A 9,378-nucleotide genomic window follows, 5' to 3' on the forward strand; every position below is an offset into this window, starting at 1 on the left:
CCCACACACATTCCTGGCTCCTGGGCCCTCCTCTCAGGCCACTGCAGGCCTCCGGGCAGCCAACCCAGGGACAGGTGCTCGCTCTCACAGTACCTCTTAAAAAAAAAGAATTACTATCATTTTTTTTTTCCAGTTTAAACAACAATTTATTTCACAAAACAGTTTTTGATCAAGACATCTGATCAACAACAGAGGAAATAATGGAACATGCAAACTTGCTGATGATGGCAGTACCGTGTGTCTTGGTGGAGAGCGCGCTGAAGATGCGTTCAAGTGGGAGAATCCGGCCAACTGACAAGGTGTACAGAAAAAGCGCATCTCAAGACACTGCTCCAACAACACCGCCACCCGTAGACCTTTCCAGACACCCTGTGTCTGTCCACAGACACCCTGTCCTCACGGAACAATCCCCACCCCACTGCCCACTCTCGGCCTGGGAGCCGCTCTCCTGCCTCTGTCTGTTACAGCTATTGCTTATAGAGCCATTCGACCATCACATGAGCGTCCCACAAAAGGCTGCATTTGGCACTGCGTGATGTCTTCAAAGTCCACGCGTGTTACACGTCATAAATCAGCTCTCTGTTCCCTTTACGTCTAACATTCTACTGCACTTATATTCCATATTATTGTTCATTCATCTGCTGATAGGAGCAGAGTGAATTGTGTGTGTGTGCGCGTGCAAAATTCAGATATACAAAGAGGAGGAGAAACAGAGAGAAGATCTTACATCCACTGGCTCACTCCCCAAGTGGCTGCAACTGCTGGAGCTGAGCCAATCCAAAGCCAGGAGCCAGTTCCAGGTCTCCCACATGGGTACAGAATCCCAAGGCATTGGGCCATCCTCGACTGCTTTCCCAGGACACAAGCAGGGAGCTGGATGGGAAGTGGGGCCACCGGGATACAAACTGGCACCCACAAGGGATCCCAGAGTGTGCAAGGGAAGGACTTAAGCCACTAGGCTACCGCGCCAGAACCCCCAGTTACCTTTTTTTAAAGTTTATTTATTTAATTATTTTATTGGAAAGTCAGATATACAGGGAGGAGGAGAGACAGAAAGGAAGATCTTCCGTCCAATGATTCACTCCCCAAGCTGCCGCAATGGCCAAAGCTGAGCTGATCTGAAGCCAGGAGTTTCCTTCTCCCGGTCTCCCACATGGGTGCAGGGTCCCAAGGCTTTGGGCTATCCTTGACTGCTTTCCCAGGCCACAGGCAGGGAGCTGGATGGGAAATGGGGCAGCTGGGCCATGAACCAGTGCCCATATGGGATCCCGGGCAGAGTGATTTTCATGAAAACTAGAACATCTGACATGAATGCTACCTCAGCAAAAACATGCCTGGCAAATAGTGGGCACTTTAATTCCTCTTCATTTTACTTTTGTCATATTTTTGCACCAAGTAGTGGTGTAGCATTGATACACCACTGTATATCTACATTTTTTAGAGATTTATTTGAAAGGCTGACTCACATAAAGCGGCAGGGGGATGCATCTTCCAGCCACTGGTCATTTTGCTGATGGCCACAATGGCCAGGGCTGGGCCAGGCCGAAGCTACAGGCGGTCAGGCACTGGGGTCACTGCCGCAGCTTTTCCAGTTGTTCTCAGCAAGGAGCTGAATCAAAAGTGGAGTAGCAGGGGCTTACAATGATGCCTGTGTAAGATGCTAGCATCCTAAGCAGTGGTTTAACCCACTCTGCCACAATGCGGGCACCTTCATATGCACATCATTAAAGAGTGTCCCAACAAATGATTCACAATTTGTGTCACCATTGCCTCCTGTTTCAGCTCCACAATCTATCCCGGGGGTAGGCACTGCTCAGTAGGAGGCACAGGTGATGGCTCTAATAGGGGAGTCCCACAGGGGAAACTCATGAAAGCTCTAAGTCCCAGCTTCCCCCTGGTCCAGCCCTCCTTGCTACAGGCATTTCAGAAACAAAATGGGAGCTCACCCTCGCTCTTTCAAATTGACAATTAAAAAAAAAAAAAGAACTACCTCAAGTCATCTCAATAAAGAACTCGTTAATTCTAACCTTCTCGCCAGACATCTCTGAATTAAAAGATGCGCTACCCTCTCTTACCTCTCCCTTGCTTATATTTTTGAACAAGGATCGTCAATATCAACATAAATCAAACTCAGCAGCTACTATATGCTAAGCATCCAGATGACTTGCCAAGCTTCTCTCTGGTTCCCTGAAACACGGAACAGGAATACTAATAATAGCACCTAAAGGACCTCCAATTCTCAATGTCACAGATTATACCTAGAAAGAACCTTGAGGCTAATTTACGTTGACAATCATTTTCTTTGTAATCACTGTTTCTCAGAAATGGAGGAAAAAGCTCTTCCATCTTCCAAAGTTTTGTTACACAAATATATCCTGTTTACTTTCCAAGTTCCTCTATCAAACGACTGCCCTCTTTTTCATATTCTCTCCATTCATTCAACTATTGAAAACTCCTGTTTTCTGGCAACTGCCAACATAGGAGTTAGGTATATACCTAAATGGAAGAACCCAGAGCCGCTGGCTCCTGGCAGTCAGAACAGGGGAGCCAGGCAGAAGCAAGTCGCCACAGAACCGCTGGGTTCAGAGCCCCCCACAAGGAACACCTGCAAGTTGAGGGAAAGGCCTGAAAGGTGGAAAACATTATCCGACCAGGAACTTTTCTCTCAATTTAACCAGCTGCTCCTCTCCACTTGGGGTTCTCACTTAAAGTCTTCGTCAACTCCCACAGAATCCTTTCTCATTGACAAAACCTGGAACCCCAACCATTACAAGCACAAGGACCCCAAAACTCAATACATTAACAACCTAGTTGCTGATTTTGTAAATGCAGCAGGCCTAAGTTGCATTTTCACGGCTTATTTAAAGGATAATAATAAAATAGATTCAATTTTCTTGAGAATGTCACCTCAAAGAATGAGACACCCTGAAACAACTCCAGTGTGACCTGGAGAAATGTGCCTCAAATCTACAAATGGCCGAAACAGACTTCTAATTTACATGCCCACTTGTGAACAGAGACAACATTATCTATTTGTTCTAACAAGAGCTTTTGCTACTGCTATTTAAATAATTCTAAATTAAACGGATTCTCCACTTGTTCAAAAAGCAATTTAAAACATTTCGATCGCTGAGACTTAGGAAAAAAAAATCCATAGTAAGGACATAGTTATTATCAAACACAGAATATACAAAGGCAAAAATCAAAATTTGTTAGCCTCAAATAACAAAAATTTCCGTCAAAAATCTGCACAGCCAGTCCATCTTATGCCAACGCACAATGTTAGCACTATCTTTAAACACCAAATTATCAACAGCTAACACAGATGGAAAAGTGACATTACCACAGCGCAGCACTGACGTGCTCATGATGGGGCCGCGAGGGGAGCACTGCCCACCTGACGCTGCTGAAGCCACACACCTGAGTGGCCGCCTCTCTGCTCGTCATCCCAGCCCCGCGGGATCACAGGGCAAATTACGCTTTTCTAGCTTTTCTTCTTGGGAGAGACTCACTTTCCACAAAAGTTAGAATTTAAAACAGCAATTGTGCTGAAACACGACACTTCCTAACACATCTCCAGAAAGGCAGAATTACTTAAAGCTTTTAATTTTAACTTTACAGATTACACACAGAAAATTAGAACACCGTAAATATTTTTATTTTCTTACAAACGAGATTAAGCAAATCAAGATAAACATTATATACTTGCACCGCATTTTACTCTAAATATTAAGTTAGTAATACACTAGTAGAATCCTAAATAAACGCTAATGCTCTGGAACAAAGAGTAACAGAAAACAAACTCTAAAATTCATCTAAGAATTAACTATACTCAACTAGAGCAGAGCTATGCTTTTTCAAAGGGTTATTTTCTAAGTTGCCTTATGCGACATTAAAATGTCGTAAAATTAAAACTTCCTGAAATCCAGAAAATAAACCTCACGGTAACACATTTTAAAAATCTCAAAGACAATCCTCACTTCCAAAGCAGTTTGGATTGCACAGGTTCACCGTGATAATTAAGTTTCACTTATCTATAGGGCAGAACACATTCAATGTCTGAAGCAGAAAACCTTGCCGCATTCAGTCTTTGTGATTCACCAAGCTATTGTTCACGCAAAGTAACATCAATTAATGGACTGCTCACCCTGGAGCCTAAATACAGATTTGGGATGGGTCTGGGCTCACCTCTGTCTACTATCCAATCTTCATTCGACGCCCCCCACCCCCCGGGACTGGGAAATAATCGCTGGCTACTTGACAGCTGACTTCGTTAGCACCTGTCGCCTGGTCCCAGCTGTACCACACAAGTTAGTCAAAACAGCTTGCAATTTCTCTAAAAAAAAAAAAAAAGCAAAATTCTTGAAAAACCGGGAACTCACTAAGCATTCACCAAGTTTTCCGAAAGACCGTGCTTCTTGATTGCTCCCATTCCCAAAAAGTAACCCCGTGGCAGGGTTTCTTTTTTTGTTGTTGTTTTTGGCGGGTGGAGGGGGACACACAATGGAGCTGGAACTGAACAGAACGCCCTCCAAACGAACAAAACCCAGACGGCGGACGACGAGCTCCGCTCTGCCTTCAAACTTAAGGCAAAGCCCGGGCGCGACACGGGGGTCTCGGGGCGCTTTCCGGGGGGCGAGGGCGATGTCAGATGCAAAGCTCCTCCGGAGTTCCCACGTCGCGCACGCCCGTCCGGGAGTCGGCGCGCCCGGGGAGCCGGGGCCGTGCGTGGGGCGGGACCGAGCCCAGCCCACCCGCCCGTGGCCGGAGCCGGGGTGGGGGGAGGACCCCGAGTGTCCTGCCCTGCCCTCACGCCGCGAGCCCTCCGGGGAGACACAGTCCGCCCTTTGTCTGAGTGCGGACTCGCCGCTCGGTCCCCACCAACTTGTGTCCGTCCCGTCCCACCCGGGCGCTCCCGCGGCCCCGCCACACAAAGGAGACTTGGCAGCTCGAGGTGGGGGGGACGGCTCTGCCATCCGGACCGGGCACCGGAACGCCCCTCCAAAGCCGGCGGGCAGGCAGAGGGACCCCGGCGGCCCCCCGGCCCCACGCGCGCCGCGGCTCTCGCCCCGCGTCTCTGGGAGAGGGGTCCGCGCTGCCCCACTCGCGGGGTCGCGCGAGCCGGCCCGCCCCCCTCACAGGAGAAGGGGGTGTCCCTCGTGGAGAGGTGGGCGAGAGGGGCAGGGGGTCCTCCCCGCACCCTTCCCCCCTCCCCAGCCCCCCGCGCGCGCGCGCGCGCCCAGGAGCCAAGACCGGGAAAGCTCCGGCTCCGGCGGTCACCGCGCACCGGCAGGGCAGCGGCGGGGAGGTCCCGGCGTCGCCGCCGCCGCCACCCTGGCTCGCACTCCCGGAGCCCGGCCGGCCGAACTGCACAGCTCGACAGCGCGCGTTACCTTCGTCCCGCGCGCCAACCCGCACCGCTCCCGCGCGCCGCCCCCGCGGGCCGCCACAGCCACCGCAGCCGCAGCCGCCGCCGCCGCCGGGGCTCCACTGCCTTGTGTGTCCCACTGGGTGTCGGACGCGACCGGACCGAGCGCCAAACGCTGCAGCCCAATCGCCATCGCTTTTATTTGGCCCCCCCTGTCCAATCAAGCGCCGCCCCGATTGGCGGGATGCGAGACGGGCGCTCGTCCAATCCCAGGGCCCGCCGGGCTCGGAGGCGACGAGCGAGCCCCAACGCCGAGTCGGCGGGCGCGCGGGCGGCGCGTGCGCGCGAGCTGGCGCCGGGGCCCGCGCCGAGGGACGCGGCTCACCGTGTGGAAGCTCGGCCGGCGCCCGCCGTCTCTTTGTTCTTTTCGCTGAAGGCTCGGCGCCTCTCGGGAAGGCGGTGGGCAGCGGGGCGGGGACCGGGGAGTTGAGGGGTGTGGGGTGGCGGGGACGGGCCTCCGGAGCCCGCCACCACAGGCCGGGAAGGCGGGAAGGGTGGGGTGGCGGGAACCGACTGGAGGGCGGGACGACGCGCTCGCGGCTCTTGGCGGGAACCGGCGCGGCGGAGTTGCCGGGCGGGGGAGGGGCGCGGAGGGCAGGAGAGCCGAGTTTGAACCAGTTCAAAACTCCGGGGGCGGGAAGGGCTTGTAACCGCCGCGCCGATTTTTTTTTTTTTTTCCCCGCGCGCCGAGCCCAGCCCCGGCTTGGCTCGGCGCGCGGCCTCGGTGCTGGGCGCTCGGCTCTCCCGGCGCGGCTCCACCCTAGGAAGCCGCCGTCACTTGGACCTTGATCTCTCCGGCGGCCGCTTTCCCGCAGCCGGCTGCACTGGAGCCGCCCGAGGACGCTGTCCCCACCCCTCCCCAGAAACCTGCCAAGTGGCCTTTGTCGTGAAAAGGCGCCCCTTTCGGTCCCCGGTGATGTGTGTCGTTCCAAGCACGTGTCAGCCTTAAAATGAGTTGGACAAGGGGGCATGGCGTTGGCTGCGGCCTCCGCGCAGTGATAAAATGATCACAAGCTTTTATGATGATTATAAAATGTCCTAAGGTGAGGGGGTGGGAGGACTCCACCTGCCTCAAGTCGGAGCTAAGCTAGGCCTGTCGTGCTTAAGGTACCAGCTCTTCTTCCGTTCCTTCATCTGGCGATGAAGGTGAGTATTTGCAGTTTTATTTTGTGTAATAGGATGCCTCTGTGGGGCCACATGCTCTTGCAGACTGGGGTTCCACGTGGGGAGCTCCGACTGGAAAGTTAGCAAAAGTCAGCTATCAACTTAGGTAAGAAGTCTTCATGTTTTAGGAATTGATTCGATGAATTAGCCCATGAGTTTTCCCATCTTTCTTTAAAAAAACTAATGCTTCATATATTCTGAATAAATTCAGTTATTGGAAAATGCGTGTGACAGGAAGCTGGAAAAAAAAAGTTGTGCCCCCATAAAAACCAAGTAATGCACAAAGAAACGTGGGGAAGAGTGAAAGGTAGGTGAAATGTGACTATATTATTAAGTCACCAGTACATTTCATTTTCTGGGGTAAAATGCTCCCTTCTAGACCAGCTATTTAAATCTCCAAAACTTAACTACTTTTACCTAGACTGTTTATCAAATTACTGGCTTTATCTCTATATGATTACATAGTAAAACAGCAGAAGCCTTTGTAACAAATTGATCCATTTAATTGAAAGCTAAAATGACAAAGATCTTCCATCTACTGCTTCTCTCCCTAAATGGCTGCAACAGCCAGGTCTGGGCCAGATGGAAGACAAGAACTCCCTGCTGGGCCCCCCTGCGGATGGCAGGTGCCCACCACTCAGCCATCCTCTGCCACCTGCCCTGTCACACCAGCAGGAAACTAGATCTGAAGTGGAACAGGCAGGACTGGAATCAGCTCCCCAGCATTGGAAGCAGGCATCCCAAAACTGGCTTAACCTGCCACACCGTAACCCCTGCCTTACACTACATTAATTATACTATCAGTAAATCAAAAGATTATGTAAATGAATGCAATATGTATATGTGTTGACACATTTAGAATCAAGGAATGATGCTGAATATGCACTGGAATTACATATCCAACCAGAGCTGACCATACATCTTGGGAAAACGAACAGAGGGAGCTAGCAGGCACTGCATTAAAAAAAAAAAAAGTTGGGTGCTACACAGTAGCCTGGTAGCTAAAGTCCTTGCCTTACAACCACCAAGATCCAATACGGATGCCAGTTGGTATCCTGGCAGCTCCACTTCCCATCCAGCTCCCTGTTTGTGGCCTGGGAAAGCAGTTGAGGATCCCAAAGCCTTGGGACCCTGCACACACGTGGGATAAATCTCCTGGCTTCAGATCACCTTGGCTCCAGCCACTGTGGCCACTTGGGGAGTGAACCACTGGATAGATCTTTCTGTAAATCTGACTTTCCAATAAAAGTAAATAAATCTTTTTAAGTTGTATTAAGTGTAGGGGAGCTTCAAAATTGATGGAAAATGAAATTAAAAATTGTTCAAGAGATTTTGAAATGTGTGCATAGTTTTTTCATATTGTATACTTTACGTGAAACTTTTGAAAATCTCCCTCATGTGATACAAAGGCTGAGTTGGAACAGCAAAGAGCTAAACCAGTGAATCGTGATATTGCCTAAGTTCAGTGATAACATTATCCAATTAAGCAACGTTATTTTAGGTCACAGTGGTAACAGAAGAAAGATCATTTCAAACATTGCAAAAGGACTTCATTCTGTTTTGAAGAATGTGATATTTTGCAGCCTTTTTTTTTTCTTTTTTTATTAGAAAGTCAGATTTTACAGAGAAGAGACAAGGATCTTCCATCCACTACTGGTTCACTCTCCAAGTGGCAGTGACAGCTGGACCTGAGCCAGTCCGAAGCCAGGAGCCTCACGCGGGTGCAGGGTCCCAAGGCCTTGGGATCCTCTACTGCTTTCCCAGGCCACAGGCAGGGAGCTGAATGGGAAGTAGAGCAGCTGGGACCCAAACCGGCGGCCATATGGGATCCCAGTGCATGCAGGACAGGGACTTTAGCTACTATGCTACCACACCAGGCACAGCTACTTTTAATATTTTGACAAATACTGGAAGACTAGACATGAGAAGAAATATTTTTTTTCTTATGAAGATTTACCTAAGGATGTTTAGCCTAGGAGGGCAAGAAAATGAATAGGCCTTTGGTACAAATTAACAATGCATAAAGGCATACAGACCATGTGTGAGTGTGAATGCTAGCTGCTAAAGAGAATTGCACAAGGCAGAAAGGCAAGCTAAACAACGGTTGATAACAAGTGTGAGCGCCATGTCTGTCTAAAGTTACTCAGGTTACAGTAAGTCATTTTGTTCTTTGTTATATTCACTAGGGTGAAGCCAGAAGTGGCGCCTTAAGCCCTGAAGTCTGGAGGTGTTGTGTTGGGCACTGCTGACGCCCAATGCCCCTTCGGGACTTACCTGGGTGAGCAAGAGAAGGCAGCATGCAAAGTGGCAAATTTCCCTTTCCTTCCTTAGCTTTATAAAATTCCCTTTACATCCCATGAATGGGATTTCCTTCCCAGACATTGATTGACTCTCTCAGCATTCAACAATGATTGGCGGGGTGCTGCCTCTAAACGACACTGTTCCAGGTGCTAGGGTTAGAGTGGAAGCGAAACAGAAACTCCTGGCCTCGTGGACTTCGTTCTGATGTGGAAAAGCAGAGTATGCTGCACAGGAACTGCATTAGAGAAAAGAAGGAGGGAGGGAAGGCAAGGCTCCGTGCAAGTTCTGTAATCGTCGCATAGGGCATGCCTCAGTGTAAAGGTGGCATTTGAAGGAGGTGAGGTCGCATTTCCAGAAAGAATGTTAAGTGTTCACAGAGTGGGTAGTGCCTGGGCCTAAAGTGGCTGGTACGCCGTAGGACAGGAGAGGGAACAGTGGGAAAGGATGACCCAGAGGTAAGCGGCCGAGGCAGACCTTTTCAGGGG

General features: G+C 50.3%; 1 protein-coding gene across 5 annotated transcripts in view; it reads right to left on the reverse strand.

The window, feature by feature from the left end:
- LOC121166786 (histone-lysine N-methyltransferase EZH2) overlaps window positions 1–5,544 on the reverse strand; it is a 54,240-nt gene extending 48,696 nt beyond the window's left edge. For 3 of the 5 annotated variants that reach the window (XM_040996072.1, XM_040996073.1, XM_040996068.1), the window contains exon 1: window positions 5,394–5,542. The gene's annotated coding sequence lies outside the window, so the exon portion shown is untranslated. Of the gene's footprint in view, window positions 1–5,393 lie in introns of all 5 variants that reach the window. The other 2 variants (XM_040996070.1, XM_040996069.1) reach the window with 1 other exon arrangement.
- Between the last annotated feature and the right edge of the window lie 3,834 nt (window positions 5,545–9,378).

The sequence above is a fragment of the Ochotona curzoniae genome, unplaced genomic scaffold, assembly GCF_017591425.1.
Source record: "Ochotona curzoniae isolate NIBS_2020 unplaced genomic scaffold, NIBS_Ocur_1.0 patch229, whole genome shotgun sequence".
In the NCBI taxonomy this organism is placed as follows: domain Eukaryota; kingdom Metazoa; phylum Chordata; class Mammalia; order Lagomorpha; family Ochotonidae; genus Ochotona; species Ochotona curzoniae.